We start from the raw sequence: 25,907 nt of genomic DNA, 5'->3' as shown, positions 1-25,907 counted from the left end.
TGTCCAAGTGCTAGGAGTTCATCTGTGAACAAGACAGACATCTTCCTGCGCTTCTGGACCTCCTCCCAGAATGTGTGTCCTTTTGCCAGTGTATCTCAGGGGTGAGCCTGAGCCCACCTCCCCAGAGGCTGCTGTGAAACTTGTTAAAAATGCGGATTCCAAGACCCACTCCAGACTTCCTAAAGAAACAGAGTTTCCAGGGATGGAGCCTTGGAATCTGTATTCTTTCAAGTTCCCCTGAGATCCTGATATAAACTGAAGTATACCCACAGGTATACCTATGGCTGATTCATATTGATGTTTGGCAAAAACCAACAAAATCCTGTAAAACAATTATCCTTCAATTGAAAATAAATAAATTTAATTAAAAAAAAAAAAGAATTGCTGCTCCAAGGAATGAAGGACTGTAGCTGAAGAGATTCTTTCTTCTCCTTATAGGCTGGAGTGTCGTCTTCTATTGAGATCCTTCAAGGAAGTTTTCTCTGGGGACTCCTTGTTTTTTAACTAGAGAGAGCTAGAATTTATTAATATTTTGGTCCTGGGTTTGAGGACACCCAGAAAGCTCTCGCACCAACCAGAGGCCTCCAAGAATCACATATTTTGTCAAGACTGTGCCAGGCCTGACTCTCTTTTAAAATCAGACACTCCTAGGCATGACACGGCTACAGATAATGGCTAGTTATTTCTACCTTGGTGTAGATAAGAATTCTGTATCCCACCAATGTCTATATTGGTGACCTCCAGCATAGCTGAGTCCTATAGAAACGGGCATTTGTCAGCCAGTGGCATGCCAGTCTTCGGGAAAGGTGAAACCAGGCAGTTGTGACAGCAAGAGGGCTTGGGGTGTCCAGATGAGAAGAGGAGAGGGCAGAGGAGGCAGAGAGCACCAGGAGGGCAGAGAAGTGCCTGGGAAGGCTGAACTCTCTTTCGCGACTTTGCCTGCAGTCTGATCTGCTTCAGCTCGTTTTTCTTTAGGACACACCATGCCATCCCCTCGAACCTTCTTCCACTGCAGTCCTCTGCGACTCACCCACAGCACTGATCCCTTCTACCTGGCTTAGCTTGGAGTATTCAGGTTTGTGTCTTATCCACACACACACATTGATATCACATATGCTTGCCCTAGGCCCCCTACACTTGTCCACTAACTTCGTAAAGCGAGGGCAGTGTCCACACGTGATTCATTTTTACAACCCCCACACTGCCTAACAGCACTTGCGTGTGAAATGTGCTGAATAAATATTTGTCAAAAGAATGAATGAACACAAACTGAAGGGATGGAAATTTACGGAGGTTAGAGCTGGCTCTGTCTGATTTATTCAGCCCCTGGCATAGCATCCCATGCAAATAGCCATTTAATACTCATTTTTGATGATCATGAAAGTGATAATGAAACCCTGCAAGGGATGACTGAGGACAAGACTCTTTATTGTCGGTGTCTTTTGTTGTAGGCTCCCTCAAATCTTTTTTAGAAGGCAGGGTATAAATAATTAATAAGTTAGTGGATAGAACTTTAAACCCCTGGGGCCGATCTAGACTTTTCAGCCCCTCTCATACCCCTGGGGCAAAGCAGCCTTCTGGGGATGGGAGGTGAAGAGAATTTTTTCCTTCATTCAACAAATAAGTTTTGAAAGTCAGACCATGCTTCTCCTAAGCAATGACCTTGCTCCAAGGTTTCCAGACAGAATGACACCTTGAGGTCTCTTTCAAGGCTATGATTCTTGATTCTGCTTAGAATTGTTGGGGATATTGATTAAGTAATATTGACAAAGTCCCACAAGCATTAGAAATTTAGTGAATATATGCGGGCAGTGGGTTTCTGTCGTTTCTCTGTCTATCTTAATATACTGGTACCTGGTGAAATTGCTCTAAACGCTTTGTTTGGCATCTGTTTATGTCAAATCAGATCTTCTCCTAACACCCAAATTAAACGTGATGTGACCTCGCATAATGTAGTAGATGTGTCACCTTGTAGCAAGCCCTGAATAAAGGTCTCACTTGATTTTTCAATGCATCAAATGGAAATTATTTATGATCAGATTTACCTTTCCTAAGCATTTTGCTTCTGGTGGTAGCTAAATTATACCAGCTGATTATAATAGGCAATCAATGTCTGCCTGTCAGAGGTGTCTTAACTTGCTATATATACTTTTGGTAAATATCACAACATTATTTTAATCTGTAAATCGGATTTGTCAGGTCTGATTCATTGAAATGGCTCACACGCCCCAAATTCTATCTGACAGCCCCAATGTGGGAGCCTGTCCTCATCTTGAAAAGGTAATATTGCCTGGGGCTTGTTGCTAGCTTAATAGAGGCAAGAACATTGTGTAGCACGAAATTAAAGAAAGACAGACCACCTTTCTTAAAACAGGTTTCTGCAGGCACCCTACACCTCAACCATGCTGCATCTTTTCACAGAAATTGAGAGACTTCTGACGGAGGTAGGGGAATGGTAAAAAATATATTGTTTATATCAATAATGCTATTGATAACAGTAACAAAAGTTTATCCATCAATTGCCATGTGGTATGTATTGTTCTGCTCTTCCCATGTGGCACTAGTGGTAAGAACCTGCCTGCCAAAGAAGGAGATGAAAGAGACACAGATTCAATACCTGAATCAGGAAGATCCCCTGGAGGAGCGCATGGCAACCCACTCCAGTTTTCTTTCCTGGAGAATCCCATGGACAGAGGAGTCTGGCGGGCTATGGTCCATAAGGTCACAAAGAGATGGATGCAACTGAAGTGCCTTAGCATGCATGAATGCATGCATACACTGTTCTAAGCAGTTTATAAAAATAAATTATCCTATTCAGTCTCTATATAGCAACTTAGTAAAGTAAGTACTATTTTATAGGTGTAAAAGCTTAAGTTGAGAAAAGTTTAGAAATTTTCTCAGGATCTATCTGGCTCCTATCTATTTATCCTATGGCTTTATCTATCCATTCTGCAGCCCTAATCACCAAGCATATGACCTCTTTATGTAAAGTTATGATTGGTTGACTTTTGAATGAATGAGAGGGCCATTTGTTCAGGATTATATTCCTACCCAAAAACCCTATGGTTCCCCCAAATCTTATAATCCCTACTTAGCCTATTATTTGACTTTTTCAGCCTTGAAAAAACATATACTCTTAATATTTGTTGATCATAACAAATGATAAAATGTGTCTTGTAAATGAGTTAATTATATTCTATTCATCCTGGCTTCTTTGGATGTGTTTATGATATATCCTTTATTTAGTACTTAGACAATGCTTAGTGAGCGTAAGAATTTAGGTTCCTACTACAAGAAATAATAGTTCATTATGAGATAAACTAGCATTCTAAATTTAGAAAATGCAATAAGAATGCTAGGGAAAATTCTAAGAACTTAGAAATCAAAGTCTTGGTTAGTGTACTAACCTAGTGTAGCCAAGGTTAACAAGACAGTTAACCTTGAGGAACCTAATTTACTTATTTTTCCCCATGAATAGAATTTTACCTACCTCTCAGACTGACTGGGAAGACCTAATACAGTAATCTCTGAGAAAGTGCTTTTATTTGTTGTGAAGCATGACACAAATACAATACAAAGGGTCATATCATCCAAATGTTCTGATGTCCAGTCATTGCATAAACAAGATTTTCCTTTGGGAAGATAAAACCACTTTAAACCAACACCACCGTGGTTTGGAATTCTAGGAGCTGAGCTTCCTGCATACCCCAGCAGCCAGCTCATAGTAACAGTGATTGACTGAATTAAATGAATTTTCTTCAATGAAAAATCCTACAGAACAAGGGCACTCACAAGCCCCCCAACCCTGTAGCCATCAGTTTGCAAAGAAAACCCTGTTTTGCTACTTGTTTTGTGCTAGGACTGTATTTAAGTGTAGGCCTAGATTCTGAAAATGATATTTGACAGGTTTCTTACAAGCCTTGCCCATGCATGTGCGTTTGCTCTTTTCTCCCCAGGGAGCTTCCAGTGGGTTGGGAAAGCTGCCAGAAGACTAGGCTGGAGATGGAAGTCTCTGGGGGAATCTGGGCTTGAAGGCAAGGAAAAGCCGAGGGCGATGGCAATATAGGGGCAACAGAGAGGGAATATGGGCTTTGGTTTTCTGCATGGGTGACCATGGGAGGAAGTACCTTCCCACAGGTAGAGGAGCAGAGATGAGAAGGCAGGCTGGCTAGAAGTGGGGAAGAGTCCCTGGCGACAGGCTGCCCTCTGCCCTGCCTCACCCCACTTCTCAACTGATTCCTCCTGGTTTTTTGTTTGTTTTCTTGCTTTTGGATTTTTGGCTGAGCCACATAGCTGGTTGGATCTTCCTTCCCCAACCAGGGGTTGAACCATGCACCCTGTGCCCATTGCAGTGGAAGCAAGGAGTCCTAACCACTGGACCACCAGGGAATTCCCCATCCTGAGTTGGTAAAGTAGACTCATCATCTGGTCCTCACACCTTCCACCTGAACATCTGTGGTCTCGTCTGTCCTCTCTCCACCTTTCAGCCCTGCAGACTTCAGGGTCCACACCAGGTCCTGCTGGCAGCATTCCAGACCTCTCTGAAGAGCACCGTTTGTTGGAAAATGAAGAGACCTAAGTGTGTAGTCTACAGAAACTCTCAGTCTTACACTTACAGTATAGCCGAAGCACAGAGAAAAAAGCAGGCTACTGAATGGTGTATTAAAAAAAAAAGAAAACACAAAAAAACAAAAAACTTCGGCCTTCAGTGCTCTGGAGCTGGGTTGGCAAGCGTTTTATGCAAAATTAGTTCAGTTCAGTCACTCAGTGGTGTCCAGCTCTTTGCGACCCTATGGACTGAAGCACTCCAGGCTTCCCTGTCCATCACCAACTCCCGGAGTTTACACAAACTCATGTCCATCGAGTTGGTGATGCCATCCAACCATCTCATCCTCTCTTGTCCCCTTCTCCTCCCACCTTCAATCTTTCCCAGCATCAGGGTCTTTTCAAATGAGTCAGTTCTTCACATCAGGTGGCCAAAGTATTGCAGTTTCAGCTTCAACATCAGTCCTTTCAATGAATATTCAGGACTGATTTCCTTTAGGATGGACTGGTTGGATCTCCTTGCAGTCCAAGGGACTCTCAAGAGTCTTCTCCAACCCCACAGTTCAAAAGCATAAGTCCTTCAGCGCTCAGCTTTCTTTATAGTCCAACTCTCACATCCATACATGACTACTGGAAAAACCTTAGCTTTGACTAGACAGACCTTTGTTGGCAAAGTAATGTCTCTGCTTTTCAATATGCTATCTAGGTTGGTCATTACTTTTCTTCCAAGGAGCAAGTTTCTTTTAATTTCATGGCTGCAATCACCATCTGCAGTGATTTTGCAGCCCCCAAAAATAAAGTCTGACACTGTTTCCACTGTCTCCCCATCTATGTCCCATGAGGTGATGGGACCAGATGCCATGATCTTAGTTTTCTGAACATTGAGTTTTAAGCCAACTATTTTACTCTCCTCTTTCACTTTCATCAAGAGGCTCTTTAGTTCTTCTTTGCTTTCTGCCATAAGTGTAGTGTCATCTGCATATCTGAGGTTATTGAAATTTCTCCTGGTAATCTTGATTCCAGCTTGTGTTTCATCCAGCCCAGCATTTCTCATGATATACTCTGCATATAAGTTAAATTAGCAGGGTGATAATAAACAGCCTTGACGTACTCCTTTCCCGATTTAGAACCAGTCTGTTGTTCCATGTCCAGTTCCAACTGTTGCTTCTTGACCTGCATACTGATTTCTGAGGAGGCAAGTCAGGTGGTCTGGTATTCCCATCTCTTTAAGAATTTTCCACAGTTTGTTGTGATCCACACAGTCAAAGGTATAGTCAATAAAACAGAAGTATATGTTTTTCTGGAACTCTCTTTCTTTTTTGATGATCCAATGGATGTTTTCAATTTGATCTCTGACTCCTCTGCCTTTTCTAAATCCAGCTCGAACATCTGGAATTTCATGATTCACATACTATTGAAGCCTGGCTTGGAGAATTTTGAGCATTATTTTGCTAGCGTGTGAGATGAGTGCAATTGTGCAGTATTTTGAGCATTCTTTGGCATTGCCATTCTTAGGAATTGGAATGAAATCTGACCTTTTCCAGTGCTGTGGTCACTGCTGAGTTTTCCAAATTTGCTGGTATATTGAGTGCAACACTTTCACAGCATCATCTTTTACGATTTGAAATAGCTCAACTGAAATTCCATCACCTCCACTAGCTTTGTTCATAGTGATGCTTCCAAGGCCCACTTGACTTCACATTCCAGGATGTGTGGCTCTAGGTGAGTGATCACACCATCATGATTATCTGGGTCGTGAAGATCTTTTTTGTATAATTTTTGTGTAGTTCATATACAGAGTGTTTTCTTGCCACCTCTTCTTAATATCTTCTGCTTCTGTTAGGTACCTACCATTTCTGTCCTTTGTTTATTGTATTTATGCAAAATACAAGTTAGTAAATATTTCCGACTTTGCGGATCGTATGATCTCTGTCACAGCTAATCTATGCTGTCACTGGAAGTGGTCAAGGACAGTGTGAGTGAGGCTGTGTTCTGATCACACTTTATTTACAATAGGTGGCGGGCTTAGAGTTTGCTGCCCACCACTCTAGAGTAATAACAATGTATTTGTTTTTGGCTTTTTTTTTTTTTAATGAAGCAGCACTTTGACATCTTGGTGAATTATAGGATACCTCGATCTCCTCCCCCTTCTCCATTTCCACTGGAGCAAGCTCACTGTTAGTAGCTAAATGAGAACTGAATAGGCAAGATTGATTTACTCAGACTGATGTGTTCCCTCTGAAAAGGGTGGGTGGGAGGTTGCATGCGTGCATCTACTTCCATAGGAAAGCCCTGAAGAAAGATAACCGGAAGCCTGACTAATGAAGACATTCCCCATTCCCCTCTGCCTGTGGAAAGAATAAACTAAAGGGGCCCCTTCTCCCCACTCCTGTTCCTTCCACACATGTCCAGGGTTTGTGTGGGAGGTTGACTGCTGGAAGGATCCCCCCAAAGGACTCCAGCCATGACCCAATCAAGTCTCTTTCTTCACGCTCCAAACATCTCCTTCTACTTGACCTTTTCAGGTCAGGGAAGACAGGGCTTCCTCCCAGAAACAGGTACGCTTGTCTTTCTTGGAGACCTTTCCTTTTCAGAGAGGAACCGTGAACTCCAGGGAAACTCCAGCAAAGCCAGCTGTCCAGTGGGCACTGTCTGCCTGTTCCTTTTTCTACCTGGATCGTTCACTAAAGAATTTGCTCCCTCCACTAACTTCAGAGCGATCGAATCCTTGGTGTCTGCCTCTCCGCCGCCAGCTCCTGCCTTTCCTTTGGTGAGCAACGCTCCTCTGGCTCAATGCAAAGAGATTCATTGCTGAGAGAAGTTTTGAGTTAGCACAAGAACTGCACATTTCTGAAATCACAGATCACACGTTTGAGACGGCAGAGAGCCTTGCTTGCAAGCATCTGCAGGTGCAGTGTGAAGACCCACATCTGGATGCTGTCTGAGAGCCCATGCCTCCGTGGTGCCTCTGCCTGGGTAAGAGTCAGGTCCCCAGAAGAATTTAGAAAGTGGGAGTATGGGCTAAGCAGGCTGGTACAACTAGACATGACCAGTATTTCACAGAGGATGGAGTTTTATAGTCTCCTAATAGTAAGCAAGAGTCAAAGATGGGGCTTGTTTGCTGTGAATTAAAAGTAATAGTTCTCAGTAGGGGAAGATTTGGCCATGTCTGGGGGCATTTTTGGGCTTTCACAACCCTGGGCGTGGGGAAGGCACATATTTATGGCATCTTGTGGATAGAGGACAGGGTGGTGCTTGTCCTACATCCTACAATGCACAGGACAGACTCCCCTAACACAGATTTGTCTGGTCCCAAGTGTCAATAATGTCAATGATGAGAAATGCTGAATTAGAGGTGTCTCATACGGAACAGCTCGGCACTGTCAGTGGTGAAATGACATCGTGAGTGGATAGGCTGGATCATCACATGAGGGTCCCCTGTGAGCAGGCTTAGCTTTCAGGGCCTGATGGTGGCCTGACGGATGAGGGCACCCCACCCACTTGGGTGGTGCGCCAGAAGAGGGTGAATGGATGGGAACCAGTTCATGGTTCCTGCCCCAGCACTGGCCATGTGTCCCTCCCTGATTTGTCTCCTTCCTGTCTGTGGAGCCTTGCCTCTATCAAGGAACTGCTCCTTTGCCCTTCTGGCCCCCAAAGCTAAGGTTGGAGCCCCCACTAAAAGGTTCCACTTTATTTTGTAACATCCATAGGTGAGGGAGCATACCTCACCCAGCTCTTCTGAGCAACGAGGGAGACAGACCCAGGGAAGGGAGACTGGCTCCGACCCTCACAGTTACCTGATCCTGTGGGTTCTGAGGCCCAGGCTGTTTCCCACATTTACCACTATTTCATAAGTTCTCTCCTCAGCCTCCTCCTGGATTCTCTGGCTGTGTTTTTTGTTTGTTTGTTTCAATTTATTTCTATTTAGTTGGAGGATAATTGCTTTACAGTGTTATATTGGTTTCTGCTATACATCAGCATGAACCAGCCACATGTACAGATTTCCCCTCCCTCTTGGACACCCCACTCACCTCTCCCCCCATCCCACCCTCTAGCTTGTTGCAGAGCACCCGACTGAGCTCCCTGTGTTACACAGCAAATTCCCACTGGCTGACTGTTTCGCAAATGGTGATATATATGTTTCATTGCTATTCTCTCAATTCATCCTACCCTCCCCCACAGCGTCCACAAGCTCATTCTCGGTCTGTGTGTCTAGTCCTGCCCTGCAAAATAGGTTCATTGGGATCATTTTTCTAGATTTCATATATATGCATTAATATGCGATATTGATGGTTCTCTTTCTGACTCACTTCACTTTATAACAAGTTCTGGGTCCATCCACCTCTTTGGAACTGACTTGAATTCGTTCCTTTTTATGGCTGAGTAATATTCCATTGGAAGTGTATACCACAACTTGTTTGCCCATTCATGTGTTGATGGACATCTAGGTAGCCTACATGTCCTGTACTGTAAATAAAGTAGTGGTGCAATGAACTACTGTAACTGTACAGTTGCAAGAGCTACTGAAATACTGCTGCAGTGAACATTGGAGTTTATGTATCTTTTAGAAATGTGGTTTTCTCAGGGTATATGCCCAGAAGTGGGATTGCTGGGTCATATGGTAATTTTATTCCTAGTTGTTTTAAGAAACCTCCACACAGTTCTCCAAAGTGGCTGTATCTATTTCCATTCCTACCAAAAGTGAAAGATGGTTCCCTTTTCTCCACATTCTCTCCAGCATTTATTGTTTGTAGATTTTTTTGATGATGGCCATTCTGACTGATGTGAAGATGATGCCTCACTGTAATTTTTATTTGCATTTCTCTAATAATAAGCAATGTTGAGCATTTTTTGACGTGTTTATTAGCCATCTGTATGTCTTCTTTGGAGAAATGTCTATTTAGGTCTTCTGCCCATTTTTTGATTGGGAAAAAAAGAAGAGAAAAAAATCCAGAACCAACTACAGAACGAATGAAAATATAAGAATAATATAAATGTTTTTCCCAGATCTCAGCTGTCAGCGTCCTTCACCCCACTGTGAGTCCCAGCCCACTTCCACCTAGCTAATAGGTCCTCCAGTTCCGTGGTGGGCACTGCATAAGCTCAAGTCTACCTGGTTGAACATGTGGATTTAATCTGCAGCTTATGCAGCTGGTGGAAAGGTTTTTGTTCTTGCTTACACTCCACTCCTGGGTATCCTAGGGCTCTACTGTGCTTGCAGTTGCGGCGCCAAGTGCACAGGGAAGCCGGCTGCATACGGCACTGTTATAATCTTTTTCTTGCCCCTGGCAGCTGGTGCTCAAAGGGCCTCTCTGACTGGTCCTTTTCTATTGCTTGGGGCAGCAGGAACTCAAAGGGCCGCCCTCTCTGGGGTCTTCCTCTGTTGGTCAGCTGCCAGTGCTGGCGTGTGGGGAGAGAGAGGCTACAGCAGTGGCTCCAGCCCTGGACGTGACTCAGCAATAGCGCCCTGCCTCCATGCTGCCCGGCGTTCCTCCAAAGGCACTCTCCAGGGTGTTCTCCTCCCTCCCTTTCCCTCAGGCCATCTCCCCGCAGTCAACAGCAGTCCTTGCTCTGGGATTGCTCTCCAAGCCCTATGCTCCAGCTCCCAGCCACTGTGTTTTCTGGTGGACTTACATCCCTGTCCAGGGTGCACAGGGCCACAGCACAGATTGTCTGTGTGGTTCCCACCCCATTCAGACTGTTATAGATTAGCTGCTGTACTTTCTGACAGCCTCAAATGCTTCCCTTCTGTCCCAACTGACTGTCCCGATGTGGGAATCTTACCCCTGCTTCAGCTCCCCCACCTTCCAAGTGCAGGTCTGGTCCTGCTCATTCCCCTCCTCATTTTCCCTTCCTTCCTTCATCCAACCGAATTTTGTGTGGATCCACATATTCCTTTTGGGTGGTCAGAGACTCCTGCCAGCTCTCAGATTGTGCTCTCTGGTACCGTCTGCCTCTGAAAATGTATTCCTGATGCATCCATGGGGAGAGACGTACTCCACGTCCACCTACTCCTCGACCGTCTTGTCTCTAGTCTCTGGCTGTGTTTTTACTTTCTCTTTCAGTTTAATTCTGCTTTACATTATTAAGAAATCCTTCAAGTTTCTGGTATGCTGATATCACCCTTTGTTTTTTGAAGATCTGATGAATTTATTCTCGCATACAAAGTCTCTTGTTATTTTAAGAGTAAGAAACAGTAAGAAACAGAGGTGGATGTACAGACATACCTTGTTTTATTGCGTTTTGCTTTATCACACTTTGCTGAGCCTGTATTTTTTTAAGTGTATATGATTATTCTCATGTTTTGTGGGCTGAATGGGTTCAGCTGAGTGGTTCTGGACTGAGGTCTGTATGAGCTGAATTTTGTCCCTCAGAAACATATGTTGAAAGCCTAACCCCAATGCCTAGAATGTGACATTATTTAGAAACAGGGTCTTTATGGATAGAATCAGTTAAGATGAGATCTTCCTGGGGTAAAGTAGGGTGTTAGTTCAGCATGACTGGTCTCCTTATAAAACCCCCAAGGAGAATGCCAAGTTATGACAGAGGCAGAAACTCTGCCTCCAGGTCGGGGGCTGGGGGGTGGCGCTGGACACAGTTGCAATTCCAGGAATGTCAAGGATTGATCAGTGCTAGTGAATCCCCCACCAGAAGCTCAGAAAAGGCAAACAAGGACTCTTCCCAGAGTCTCAGAGGGAGCACGGCCCCACTGACACCTTCACTTCACACTTCCTGCCTCCAGAACTATGAGAGAATAAACTTCTGGTGTTTAAAGCAACTCAGTTTACGTATGTTACTAATTTGTTACAGCAGCCCTCAGAAGCTAGTGCAGTATCTCCCACGTGGTTGCAGTCAGATGTTGACTGGGGCCAGAACTGTTGGAAGGTTCTATTGGGCTTAAAGTCCAAGAAGGCTCCTCACTCCAATGGCAGAGGCTCACCTGGGTTGATAGGAACTGCTGGGGGCTAAGCAGGCAGCCCTGTCATTCTCTCTTTACACCTCCTCCCCACATAGACAGTTTGGCTTTCCTAAGAACACGGCAGTCTCAGGCTAGTTGGACTTATTGCGTGGTAACTAGCTTCCCTTAGAGCAGGTTCCAGGATACCCTGGTAGAAAATGCAAAATTTCTTTTGACCTAATCTCAGAAGTTATACAATGTCCCTTGGTTGCATCCTTTTGCCCAAAAAGTGAATCACATGGCTAGTTCAAAGAGAGGGAACAAAATAAGGACCTGAAGACCAATGAACCATTGTAGGGTCAATTTTGTGGGCTGGCTGACGCAACACACAAGTTGGAAGCAATTCTTTAAGGAAATTTGATTTCTAAGGAGTAGAAAGGTTAATGAAAGTTTTGATTTGAGGTACCGATGGGAAAGAGGTACTAAAAGTTGAAAATTCGGAAGAGAAGAATTTTGAGAGGATAGAATCAGGATTTAGTTAGAGGGTTCAGTTTTAGACTGTGGGAGAAACATCTTTTTCGTTGAATCACGATAGGGGCAGGTGAGGATGGGTGCAGACACAGAAAATGTATAGATGAAGAAAGGGATGAGGAGGTAGATACAGAAGTTCCACCGTGTTGGGAGAGTTCCTACGTATTGGCTTCTAGTGTCCCTGAGTCTGGAGAAGCAAGATTATCTGCTGACACTGATAAGAAATGTAATAGAGAGAGAACTTGGGAATAGTGACATTTTGGAAGAGCCACAATAGAGCATGGAAAAGAGAACTAACTATAATCAACATGTGCCAAAAGACCCCAGTACCTTTTCAGATAAAACTCTGCATGAATGGGAGTGAAATCCAGGGGGGAGCAATTGTTCCTGCAGTTCATGGCATTCTTGGTGACATTTTCTGAGTTTTCCAGCCCTAATAGAAGTCTCTAACATGAACTAGATGTTATTTCTAAAATCAAGGTAATGGGAGCTAGAAAGATATGGTCATTGTTTCATAAGTACCTTTCATTAAGAATCAATATCTTTTTATTTGGTAGGCTATAAGAGAAGGGTTAGTGGGGATGGAAAATGTTGTGAAATAGAGTTCAAGCACCTCATTCAAGCATACTTAGAAAATGTCTTACCCTTTGTTGTGAATGAGTTCTCCCCATCCTTCTTCACTGCATTCAGCTGTACTTGGAGTGGAAAAGTCAGAACCTAAGATATGAAATTTTCTGGCTCAGACAGCACAGATTAACTGTGTCTCATCACAGAATTGTCATGTTTGAGGCAATTTTCTGTGATTGACTTTCTGGGTGTGGGTAAGAGGCAGATTCATTTTTCCCGGTGTTAATTTCATTTGTAAGTGTGGCCATTTTTGTCAATGACCATGGAGTGAGTTTCTGTGATTAGTCATTTAACTATATGGTAATTGCAAGCTAAATAGAGTGTTTACAACACACTCTTTGCTTAGGAGACAGAGTCTATGTCAAATTATATCCTATGAAAATTACATAAATAAAAATTTCCATCTAGAAGAGCCCTTCATGAAAATTATGAAAAGATTGTGGAATTTTTTATTTGCATTGTATAGTAGCTCCATCATTGACAAGCAAATTGTAACTATCGTCCATAATATTTTACATCCAACAATTATTCATCATAACTGCTTATATATTGCTTGGTTCATTCCAAAAAGTAACAGTATTGGCAATCACATTGATTGTTTCCTTTATCTGATTAGTGACAAAGTACCATACTGAACATAACCTTACAGAATGGATTCACTGATCGAATAAACAAAGCTAGATCTTGGCACAGGACAGACCATAAAAAGATTGGCTTGCCCTTTTGCCTCTTCCTGGGAGCCCCAACAGTACCACTTGTCTCTGCTAAGTGTCCTTGATTCCAACTTGGTCTGAAATTTTAGAAGCATTTATTACTCTCTCTCCCATGATTAGGCAACAAAAGGTCTCTACCTTCAATCCAAACAGGGAATTACATGAGAAATTCTCAAAATGAACATTTTCATTTAAGCTCTTGGGCTTGGACAATTGCCTGGAGAGACTTTTATTTTTTAAATAATCAGACGAAAAGCTTTACACATCAGGATATTCTCCCTTCTTTCAAGAAATTGAAAGGAGAGATTTCAGGGTGAAGTGGCACCATAGTCACTGTGCCTGTGGGAATTTAAATTCATCTGTGCACAGACAATGTAATTCACCGTCTCCTGCTCAGCACAAGGGCCAAGTGCCATTAAGTCTTACAAATTTGGAAGGATAATATTTGTTTCTCTGTAGAGCTGAAATCACTATTACAGGACTTGTTTTCTCCTATATTCCCAGGTACAAATACATTCCTTGCTTTGAGCATAGAAACTTCACATTTTTTGCCGTGATCCCAGGTTTTTTTCTCATTTCGCCTCCTTCTTTTGCTCTTTATTATTTTTAAAATTTTAATTTTTTTGGGGGGGGCCACACTTGGATGCTTGTGGGATCTTAGCTCCCCAATAAGGGATCAAACCTGTGCCCCCTGAACTGGAAACATGGAGCCCTAACCACTTGACTGCCAGGGAATTCCCTTCTTCTGCTATTTAAAGGCCAATACTTATTCTGAAAATATTTTCTCACCTCTGAATTTAGCAGATTTAATACATTACTAATATGCTTCTATGTATGTTTCTCAAGAACACCCACAGGTATATTATAATCATTGCTTCCTTGAGAGAATTTACAGAGAACAGTCATGCATTCATGCTTTGAATTAGTCATTTTTGGGTACCCATCAGACACTGACACTGTGCTAGTCCCTAGTCCTCAGGATATAAACTTCCAGGCAAACAGTGGACATTTAATGTTTACTGAATAAGTAGCAGTACCTACTTTCAAGAAACTCCCCCTCAAATCTGGAAGGCAGATTTGTACACAAAAAATTAAAATACAGTGTGCTAAATATTCTAGAATAAGTAGGAATAATTACAATGGGAACAAAAGAAAGTGAGTAACCAAGCATGGAGAAGTGGAGAAAGGAAGGCCCTGAAGAACTGGTGTGTAGATTAGATTTTGAAAAATGAGCAGGTGTTTATCAGTTGAAAAAGATGTCTGAGCACATGTGTGTGAATGTATGAGTGTGTGTGTGTGTGTGTGTGTGTGTGTGCGCGCGCACACACACAGAGGAGCATGAACACAGACATTCCAGAAAGGGAAATAGCATGTGTTAAACCGTGGAGGAGAAGGTGGTGTGGTAGATTCTGGAAAGAGTATTTACTGCAGCTGGGATCTAGAAGGTCTCCAGATGAGGGGGTAAGGGATAATGAAGAGGAAAGACAAGTGCCAGAAGTGGAAAGACTCTGTGACCTTCCTTGCAGAGTTCAGGTTTTGCCAGTGGGAAATCAAATGATAGTCTAGTAAGAAAGAGACAACAAATTACATTCTAAAGAAGATAGCCCCCTAGCTAGGTGGGATGAGCCAAGTTGAAGAGAATCAGTGGACAGAGGCCATTAGAAGACAGTTACAGCCATCCAGGTGGGGTTGATGGAGTGCCTGAGCCAGGCCAATGGCTGAAGAGCTCAGTGTTAGCTGCTAAGTCATATCCAACTCTTTTGTGACCCCATGGACTGCAGCCTGCCAGTCTTCTCTGTCGAAGGGATTTCCCAGCAAAAATACTGGAGTGAGTTGCCATTTCCTCCTCCAGAGATCTTCCAGACTCAGGGATTGAACCCAGGTCTCTTACATCTCCTGCATTGGCAGACAGTCTCTTTACTGCTGAGCCACCAGAGAAGCCTGGAATTAACATACACACAATATACTATATAAAAATAAATAACTAATAACGACATACTGTATGGCAGAGGGAACTCTAGTCAGTAATCCGTAATGACCTATATGGGAAAAGAATCTATTGATTAAAAAAAAGAATGCATATATGCATATGTATAACTGATTCACTTTCCTATACAGCAGAACCTAACACAGCATTTTAAATCAATTATACTCCAATAAAAAATTTAAAGAAAGAAAACAACAAAAAGAATTTGCATTTCTAACAGTGTCCCAGTGATGCGACACTGCTCCCCTGGAGCTGCACTTTGAGAACTGCTGCTCAAGACTATGTAGGTGAGAGAGAAAAATTACGTATATGAGAGAAAAGTTAACATTACCTTTCCTGCACCACTGTTATCTTGGTGTCCTTACACACAGCTGAACCTGCTGAAGTGATCAGGAAGAAAGAGGGCCTAAGACACATGAGTTTCTCTGACGGGCCTGGGAGGATACCATCTCCCTCATGAACACCAAGTTTCCTCCCCACAGGGCTTTATTCTGAACTCGCTTGGGAGCCTGCTGCCTGCAGCTCTGGGCTCACTTCCAGTTCACTTAACTAATACTTCTTGAGTGTAGGTCAAAGCTTCCTCCAAAGCTACTACTGGGGAGTGGGAGAAGGGTGGTCCTATTAGGTATAATTGGCAGGTCAGGATGTGGAGTTGATTTCAGGAAAATTATAGACTACTCTGAGAATGTGATATTCAGAATACTAGTTTTGTAGACTGTAAATAGGTGCTATGTGCAAAAAAAAAAAAAAATGTTTACTGGGGTAAATGATATCATTTTCTTTAATGAGAGAGGAAATACAGGTAACATTTTCTTTATTTCAAGAGAACCCTGAACATACATTATTCAGTAAGAATCTCTGAAAGGGGTTATACTGTGAAGCACCACCACCACCACACCTTTTTGCTCTAAAACCAGGAAATCTTTTATTTAGAAGCATCTCAGGGGATGAATGTTGTGTGAGATAAACCCACACTCTAAGTTCTTTGTTGAAGAACTTTACAGCAGTGGCTCCCAAAGTGTAGCTCATTGATTGGCACTGGGTCCATGATAATTATTATGAATCTATAGCAATGTGGAGAATGTAAGGACAATGAGTTGAGTTTTTTAGGTTAAAGGTTATCTTTGTTTTGAAATTATGTATTTCCTGTGCTTTGAGGTTAAAATTTTCCTTTCCAGTAAAATGATGGTGGTGGGAGAAATAATCATTTCTCAAATGTTTTTCTGTTTTAAATTAAAACTTGGCATCTTTATATACATCCTTTTGTTTTAGCTTAATTGTATCATACTGTTAGATTCTTAGATACCATCTAGTCCAAAACCAATGTTTATAGATAAAGAAGCTCTGAGGCTGTTACAAAGAAAATGATAATAATATGCTTATTATAATTTATGCAGACCCTCTGGTTGTTGGAAATGGCCATCACACTCCAGGCCTCACAGCACATATTTGGGCACTTTGGTGCCTTTCATAGCATCAGTTATAATGGGAGGTTGAAAGGTTTGTGCTGTCACAAGCAAAGCATGAAATATTTAATGAATTGTTAGAAAATTAGAACCAGCAGGATGCCATGTGTCCATTTCAGTATTTTGGTTCTAGGCAAATCCAAGACAGCACATGATTGATTATGATTAATTGTATTTACTAACATAGTTCTTTTTGTGGATATTTCCATCTGAACTGAGAAAGGGTAAACATTAAGCAGATGCATGGAAATTATTCAAGATCACAGCTAAAATTTTCCATTTATCTTTTGAATCACCCCCATTTATAAAAATAGTTAATCTCTCTGCATGGAAGCTTCTTCACTTGGAAAAGTGAAATGATTGGACTAAGTTTTTTGGTTTTTTTTCCCCTGAAGTCCATCCAGCTATAAATTTCAAGGATTCTATGATTTACTTCAAGTTAAACAATAAATAAAGGCCACTTTAATTAGAGTTGTCTTACTTAAACTTTCTCATTTTTCAGTGATTTATAGGTTACTCCTTGGAAGGAAATTTATGACCAACCTAGATAGCATATTAAAAAGCAGAGACATTACTTTGCCAACAAAGGTTCATCTGGTCAAGGCTATGGTTTTTCCAGTGGTCATGTATGGATGTGAGAATTGGACTGTGAAGAAAGCTGAGCGCTGAAAAATTGATGCTTTTGAACTATGGTGTTGGAGAAGACTCTTGAGAGTCCCTTGGACTGCCAGGGGATCCAACCAGTCCATTCTACAGATCAATCCTGGGTGTTCATTGGAAGGACTGATGCTGAAGCTGAAACTCCAATACTTTGGCCACCTCATGCAAAGAGTTGATTCTTTGGAAAAGACCCTGATGCTGGGAGGGATCGGGGGCAGGAGGAGAAGGGGACGACAGAGGATGAGATGGCTGGATGGCATCACCGACTCGATGGGCATGAGTTTGAGCAAACTCCGGGAGTTTGTGATGGACAGGGAAGCCTGGCGTGCTGCGATTCATGGGGTCACAAAGAGTTGGACATGACTGAGTGACTGAACTGAACTGAACTGACTTAAACTTTGTCATTTTTCAGTGATTTATAGGTTACAGAAACAATGTAATGCTAAGGCAGGCCAGTTATCTATTTGGAAATCGTAAAGGAAAAGGAAAAACATTTGCAAGTAAAGAAGGTACTGTACTTATGTTCTGTATACTTATTTTTCAAACTTAAATATTGAATGCATTCTGAGATGGGATATCAATATAACAGACCTACCCCTCCGAGACCTGACACTTGGTACAGACTGATATCACTTTCCTGTCTTCCTAAGTCTGTATTTCTCAAAATGACCATTCGATCAAAGTCACCCAGAAAATAACTGAAAATGAACATTCCCAGGCACTAACCCTTTAGAGATTCAGATTTAGTAGAGCTGAGCTAGAGCTCAGGAATCTGCATTTTTAAACAGTTCCCCTTAGGGAATCTGATGCACGCTTAAATTTAAAAACCACTTCCCCTAAAGTATAAATTATTGTGCTGGGGGCCTGCTGCTTCCAGCTGCCCAAACAATAGAACAGGCTCAGAGTAAAAGAGGATTCTTATTACGAGGTTCTGGTAGTTCTTCTTACTTTATTATGGCCAGTGGCAAGGGGCTGGTTGCTTCTGTCTTTCACCCCCTGCCTTTTCTGTCATTGCTGCTTAGCTGCTGAGTCGTGTCCAACTCTTCTATGACCACATGGACTGTGGCCCGCCAGGCTCCTCTATCCATGGGATTTCCCAGGCAAGAACACTGGAGTAGGTTGCCATGCCCTCCTCCAGGAGATCTTCCCAACCCAGGGGTAAAATCCGCATCCCCTGAATTGAGGGCAGATATTTTTACTGCTGAGCTACTGCTTTTTCTGAAAGATCAGCAAACTTTCCACTTAAGGAAGCCTCTTCCTGAAAGTAGTTTTGAAGTCAATATGGAACTAGGGGTGGACAGATGTAGTAGAAATTGTGGATTTATTGGGGAAGTACCTCAATTTTTCTTTTCCTCAAAAATATATGTAGTTTAGAGAAACTAAGCTGGTAGTTAAACTATCCAGATAAATTTACATGTCATCATGTAAGTACATTTCCAACTAAGATAAAGCAGCAGTATACACGTAACAATTCAATACAACTTAAATGTGAGATTTTAAATATATAGGAATTTCAGTATGCTTTCAGGCCTCATGTGTGTGTGTTTAGTTGCTCAGTCGTGTCTGACTTCTTGCGACCCCACGGACTGGAGCCCTCCGGGCTCCTCTGTCCATGGGATTTCCCAGGAAAGAATACTGGAGTGGGTTGCCATTTCCTCCTCCAGGGGATCTTCCCAAATCAGGGGTCAAACCAGCATCTCCTGCGTCTCCTGAGTTGCAGGCGGATTCTTTAATCGCTGAGCTCCTGAGCATTTATTTTCTTCCGTTTTTGAAGTTCACTGTATTCTTGAATGTTGATTTTCTTTTTCTTGTTTAAATCCAGTCCACTATTGTGTACAAAGTGCTGTTTCTGCCCTAAGGCTAAGAATGTTCTAGGTGAACTAATCAATCAATTTTTACCCATTAAGAAAGGGCACCAAAATAAAAAGAATGCTAACCTTTTGATTGATTTGGTACCAGTTTGCTAGACACTTTTTTTTTTTTTTTGATAAAACATCATGAGGAGAAACAGTTTCATACCTTAAGGAAAGGAAAACTTCCAGGTCCCAGGGAATTGTGTGACATTTGGGGAAACTTTTTTCAAATCCTGGAGTATTGATTAACTTTAACACAACTTGGTGATAGTGGTGTTACTTTTAATTGAGTCTTTCTAGCCTAAAAGTTCTAAGATACACATATTTAAAATGTGAAATGTTTACATTCTGCAGAGGAAACTGAGAACAAGACGTGGTGTTCACAGCTTAACTGAACATCTAACTCAGCATCAGCTTTTGAATAGTGCTGTTCAAAAATACCTTCCTTCAATTTTCAGACTCTTAGGGCTTATAGAATTGATGGAATAATGATTTACTGTGTAGCCTGTGGTGCTTCCAACTTGTTATTTTCAGGTTTAGGGTGTTATATGGCTGAACCTGTTGGTAATGCATTCTCTTCTAGCCTAACTGTTAAATTAGAGCGGTTCATGAAGAAAAATGAGATACGATGTTGAATTTCATGAAACCGGATGTCTCAGCACAAAGAAAATTTTTTCTCATCTCTGGAGTGAGATAAAATAAGACATAGCAGAGCAGAAGTCTTCAGGTGGTTAAAAGTTTAAAAAAAAAAAAAAAAGTTTTAAACTACCCTGTGTAGCCTGCCATAGTTTTTTCCTCAAGTGTGTTGGTGGGTGCTTTTCCTCATCTGAACTTATTCTGAACTTTATAGTGAAATTAAATAGAAAAATTGGATTTAGGTTAGACTCCAGCTTGGCTTAAACCTTTCTATTACTTCCAGCAAGAGAAAAACGACATGTGGATTTACTAAATTAATAGGCATACCACAACTATGTTCACTGTAGTATCATGGTGGCAAGGTTAGAAGTAATAGGGAATTAATCCTTTTCTCTTTGCTTTTTTCAGGTTTTTGACTGTACAAACCAACCTTCTCCAAGGTAAAGAGCATTATATTTTTCTCTAATTTGTTGGAAGAACCAAGCATAATTTTATTGGCTTTGAATATATTGTTACTCGGCGGTGTCTCTTAGTCATGAGTGTGACATTCAAATAGTGCCCAGAATTAGGCTTTTATTGGTGGTGTTAGTGATGAAAGCATCCTACGAAAATGGCTTGATTGGCTTGACTAAGGAGTAGACCACAAAGAGAGAGAGGAGACACTTCTTCTTGTTGGGTTAGCCCTTTTATGAGACAGCAGATGCTTTGTCTTGGTCTCTGATGTTCAAGGATGGAAGGTTTCTTTGTGAGCAGCTGTGGTAGAGCCTGTTCAATCCTGGATCCTACTGGGAAGAACTGAAAAGCAGAGCATGGCCCCAACTCTTCATTTGGTGAGGCGTTCTGGTCCAGGTTCAGCAGAACAGCTTTCACCAAGTTGTTCAACTTTCCAGGAGTATCTGTCAAAGCTAGCAGTTGAGGATGCATTAATCTTGTTAAAGAACACAATAGGAACCCTTTTTTTTATTTCATTAGAAAATCAGGATGCATTTGATGTGCACCATCTGGTTTGTGAATATAGGAATAAGTTTTTCAAAAGGGCACATTTCCAAGTTCTGTGTTTCATATGCTTGGGAAGAAAAAAACCCGCAAGCAGCTCTATTTTAAATGAGAGCAGTGCTAAAGCTAATAAGATTGGGGTGGGTTTCCACTACGTGTCATTTCTCCTAAATGACATGTGTTTGTAGTACGTTTGGCAGACTTGTCCTGTTTAGAGGATGGGCTTTCAATTGAAAAATTTTAAGTTCTCCATGTGTTAATTGGAAAATAGAAAGAGGCATCATTGTAGCAAAGCAGCTGGCTTCCTAGGTATTAATTATGGTTATTTCATAAGGACTATTTTCAATTTGTCTCCTGTTATTTATTATATTATTTTCAGAAATGGTAAGTTTTAAACCATAGAGAAAAATCAAGTTAAACTTTACTGCATATTATATGCTTCAAGTTTGTTTTTGTTTTTTTTAGATTCAATCACCAGTAATAACCAGTAAGCAGTAACTAAACAAGAAAAAACAGATTTGCCATTGGTACTCTCTGTTAAGATTTTTTTTATTTAAATAAAAAATAGAGCTCCATAATGTAGCCATCTCACTATATACTGTAGGTCTATGTAGGGATATTTTGGGGTCAGAAAACCTGCTTTAGAGGAATAATTCCTTCAGCTTCACATGTAATTTTTAAAATCCTATACAGTAACAAACATGATTTGTGAGGCAACATGACGCACTGCTTAACCTCTCAGTAATTGGAGGCATCTTCTATGTGTATTCCACAAGTCCAGCTCACACTGATGAAGGAAACATAATTACATTACAGGCAATCTCGTCTAAGGTAATTACAATTGTCGCCATCAATCCAATTAAAGAGGATAACCAGCTCTACTGAGTCAGAGCTGCAAAGCTTTCCAACTAAGGCCAGGTTTTGAGATGTGGGTGTGATTGAGGATTTTGAAAATTTTTATTTGCAAAACACAGTTGTTTATGAAAATAGATAGCAATGTTGAGAGAGGGGGTTAGTGGGGATAGATTGAATATTGGTAAAGTTTTTTTTCCCCCATTTAACGTTTAATTTCTCATTGCTAAATACACAAATCAGTGTAGAGCCTCAACATCAGAGCTTTAGCCTCATAAGATCTTTATGAAAAGGTTAACAAAGCATTATCATAATGGTCCATGGTACCCATCTGGCATCTCATTCTAAATTGGCCCTCCATCCCATTATTCCTTCAGAGACCTTCTGTTTTCTTCCATTTAAAGATACAATGCACCATTTCCTGTCTTTGCCTTGTGTGGAAGGAAGTTGGCTTGAAAAATGCCTCCTTGGAAGCTCTTGCTCTGGTTTATGTAGGCTCAGTGTAGGTGGTGATATGGTGTACTAGTAAGAATTACAGAGGCATAATGGCAGGTGAAGATGGTGCATGTCTTAAAGACTTCACCTATCTATGTGGTCTAGACCAGAATACAGGCTTACCTTGTTTTACAGTACTTTGCAAATACTGCTGCTTTTTTTTTTTTTTTTTTACAAATTGAAGGTTTATGGCAACCCTACATCTGAAAAGTCTTAATCACTGCCATTTTTCCAAACAGCATTTGCTCACTTCATATCTCTGTGTCACATTTTGGTAATTCTCATAATGTTTCAAACTTTTTCATTATTATTGTATTTGTTATGGTGATCTGTGATCAGCAATTTTGAATGTTATTATTGAAATTGTTTTGTGGCTGTAAGAACTCCACCCATTAAGCAGCAAACTTAATCAATAAATCTTGTGTGCGCCCTGACTGCCCCACTGACCAGCTGATCCTAGTCTGTCTGTCTCTCCTTGGGGCTCTCTATTCTCTTAGGAATATTTGCTAAAATTAAGCCAATTAATAACCTTACAATGACCTCTAAGTGTTCAAGTGAAAGGAAAATTTGCATATCTTTCACTTTAAATCAAAAGCTAGAAATGATTCAGCTTAATAAGGAAAACATGTCAAAAACAGAGTTAGGCCCTAAGTGAGATCACTTATGCCAAACAGTTAACCCAGTTATTAACACAAAGGAAAAGTTCTTGAAGGAAATTGAAAGTGCTACTCCAGTGAATGAAAAGAAAGCGAAATGGCCTCATTGCTGATATGGAGAAAGTTTCAGTGGTTTAGGTAGAACATCAAACTAGCCACAACATTCCCTTAAACTGAAGCCTAATCTAGAGCAAGGCCCTAACTCTCTTAAATTCTATGATGACTGAGAGAGGTAAAGAAGCTCCAGAAGAAAAGTTTGAAGCTCGGATCATGAGGTTTAAGGAAAGAAACCATCTCCATGACGTTCAAGTGCAAGGGTTGATGCACAAGCTATAGCAAGTTATCCAGAAGATCTAGCTAAGATCATTAATGAAGGTGGTTACACTAAGCAACTAAATTTCAGTGTAGATGGAGCATACTTATATCGAAAGAAAATGCCATCTGGCACTTTCATAGCTAGAGAGGAAAAGTCAGTGTTTGGCTTCAAAGCTTCAAAATCACTAGCTGTGTTAACCCCTAACTCTCTAGTTAGGGGCTAATGCAATTAGTGAGTTTAAGTTAAATTCACTTAAATCAAGTGAATTCAGTGCTCATTTACCATTCTGAAAACCCTCCAGCCCTTAAGAATTATCCTAAATTTGCTCTGCCTATGCTCTGTAAATGGAACAAAGTCTAGGTAAAACCACATTTTGTTTACAACATGCTTTACTGACTATTTTAGGCTCACTGTTGAGACTACTGACCAACAGAAAAGATTTCTTTCAAAATATCACTCTTCATGACAATGTACCCAGTCACCCAAGAGCTCTAATGGAGATGTACAATGAGATTTATGCTGCTCTCATGCCTGCTAACACAACATACATTCTGTAGCCTAAGAATCAAAGAGTAATTTTGACTTTCAAGTCTTATTCTTTAAGAAATACATTTTGTAAGGCTATAACTGCCAGAGATAGTGATTCCTCTGATAAATCTGGTCAAAGTAAATTGTAAACTCTCTAGAAAGGATTCACTGTTCTAGATGACATTAAGGACAATTGTGATTCATGACAAGACATCAAAATATCCACATTAACAGGAGTTTGGAAGAAATTGACTCCAGTCTGCATGGATGACTTTAAGGAATTCAAGACTTCAATGGGAGAAGTATCTACAGATGTGGTGGAAACATCAAGAGAACTAGCATTCAAAGTGGAGCCTGAAGCTGTAAGTGAATTGTTGCAATCTCATGATAAAACTTTAACAGATGAAGATTTGCTTCTTATGGATGAAAAAATAAAGTAGTTTCTTGAGATAGAATCAATTTCTAGTGAAGATTCTTTGAAGACTGTTGAAATGACAACAAAGGACTTAAGAGGATTACATTAACTTAGTTGATAAAGCACTGACAGGGTTTGAGAGGATTGACTCCAATTTTGGAAGAAGTTCTACAATGGATAAAATGTTATCAGACAGCATTGCATGCTGCAGAGAAATTGTTCATAAAAGGAAGAGTCAACTGATGCTACAGACTTCATTGTTTTAATTTTAAAAATTGCTGCAGCCACCCCAGCCTTCAGCAACCACCACCCTCATCAGCCAGCAGCCATTAACATTGAAGTCAGATTTTCAACCAGTAAAACGATTGACTTGCTGAAGGCTCAGATGATAGAAATTTTTATCAATAAAATACCTTTAGTGAAGGTATGTATATTTTAGGCATAATTCTATTGCACACTTGAGACACTATAGTATCAGTTCAGTTCAGTCGCTCAGTCATGTCTGACTCTGCGACCCCATGGACTGCAGCATGCCAGGCCTCCCTGTCCATCACTAACTCCCGGAGTTTACTCAAACTCATGTCCATTGAGTCAGTGATGCCATCCAACCATCTCAGTATAAACACACCTTTTATATCACTGGGAAAGCAAAAATTCATGTGACTCACCTTATTGCAATATCCACTTGATTGCAATGGTCTGGATGTAAACTGGCAATATCTCCATGGTATGACTGAGCCTTGGATATAGGACTTAGAGAACAGGAAATGAGAATGATGTGACTAACTGTGTCTAAGATTTAGAAAGGGCCCAAAGAGCCAAAGAGCGATTGTATATGCCTAGATTGGGTAATGTTCTACTAGCTGGAGATAGTGGTGACTATTTTCCTGGTAACTATTTATGTATGAAGAGATGAAGGAGCTAATCTTCTAAGTCAGGGGGTGGGAGGGGAAATTTTGCTGCCTCATATCAATAGCTCCCTTAGTCGCCACTTAGCATTCTTTCACTTTTCCACACCCTGGCTTTTCTCTTCTGTATCTGGAACTTGGTCTTAATTACATCCTTCTCATGTATTTTTCAAATTCTCCCACTGCTCCCCAAACTCCTTGTCACATTCAGAAGCCTCTTCTCTTTGTCCATGTAAATGCTTCCAATCCTGCTTTAGAACTTAACCTCTTTCAGGGAACCAGTTCACCCAGAAGTGGAAGACGAGGCAGAGAAAGGCCTTGGTAGAAGGGGAGCTCAGTTTCATATTCCACTCCTAATCAGCCCTGTGATACTGAGCAAGTCAACAAAACTACCTGAGGCAGTTTCCTCATCTGTAAAATGAAGTTAACTTGTGTCCTACTAACTTCATTGTAAAGAGTACTTCAAACAAATTTATAAATGTGGAAAAGTTCTTCATAATGTATAAAACTGCATACATATATGAAGGATTGTATAAGCATATATTTACTGTTATTAAGCCCACTCTATTCCCTTCATTTTCTTCTGTGGATTCCCCCAGCTCTTGCAATTTAAGTGGTTCTTCTTAACAATAACTTGCTTTTATCCCTTAGTGTGTTGTTTTTGCATTTTCTGTTTCCTGTTGAGTATTTAAGAAACCTGAAGGCTGGCACCTAGTTGCTTGTTCCTTTTCTTTCATTTAATTTGTTCTCTGACTCCCTGCCACAGGATACTTTGTTGAAGGACTATGTAGTGTTTTTTCTCTCCTAAATTTCCTCCCACCGCTG

At 41.1% G+C, this 25,907-nt stretch overlaps 1 protein-coding gene across 1 annotated transcript in view; it reads left to right on the top strand.

The window, feature by feature from the left end:
* SEMA6D (semaphorin 6D) overlaps positions 1–25,907 on the top strand; it is a 612,063-nt gene that overhangs the window by 414,109 nt on the left and 172,047 nt on the right. The window contains exon 4 of the mRNA XM_070469340.1: positions 20,325–20,356. The gene's annotated coding sequence lies outside the window, so the exon portion shown is untranslated. The remainder of the gene's footprint in view (positions 1–20,324; positions 20,357–25,907) is intronic.

Source organism: Odocoileus virginianus, chromosome 6 (genome assembly GCF_023699985.2).
Source record: "Odocoileus virginianus isolate 20LAN1187 ecotype Illinois chromosome 6, Ovbor_1.2, whole genome shotgun sequence".
NCBI classification, from domain to species: Eukaryota; Metazoa; Chordata; class Mammalia; order Artiodactyla; family Cervidae; genus Odocoileus; species Odocoileus virginianus.
The sequence above is the reverse complement of the archived record's forward strand: the minus strand, read 5'-3'. Positions and strand labels throughout refer to the sequence as shown.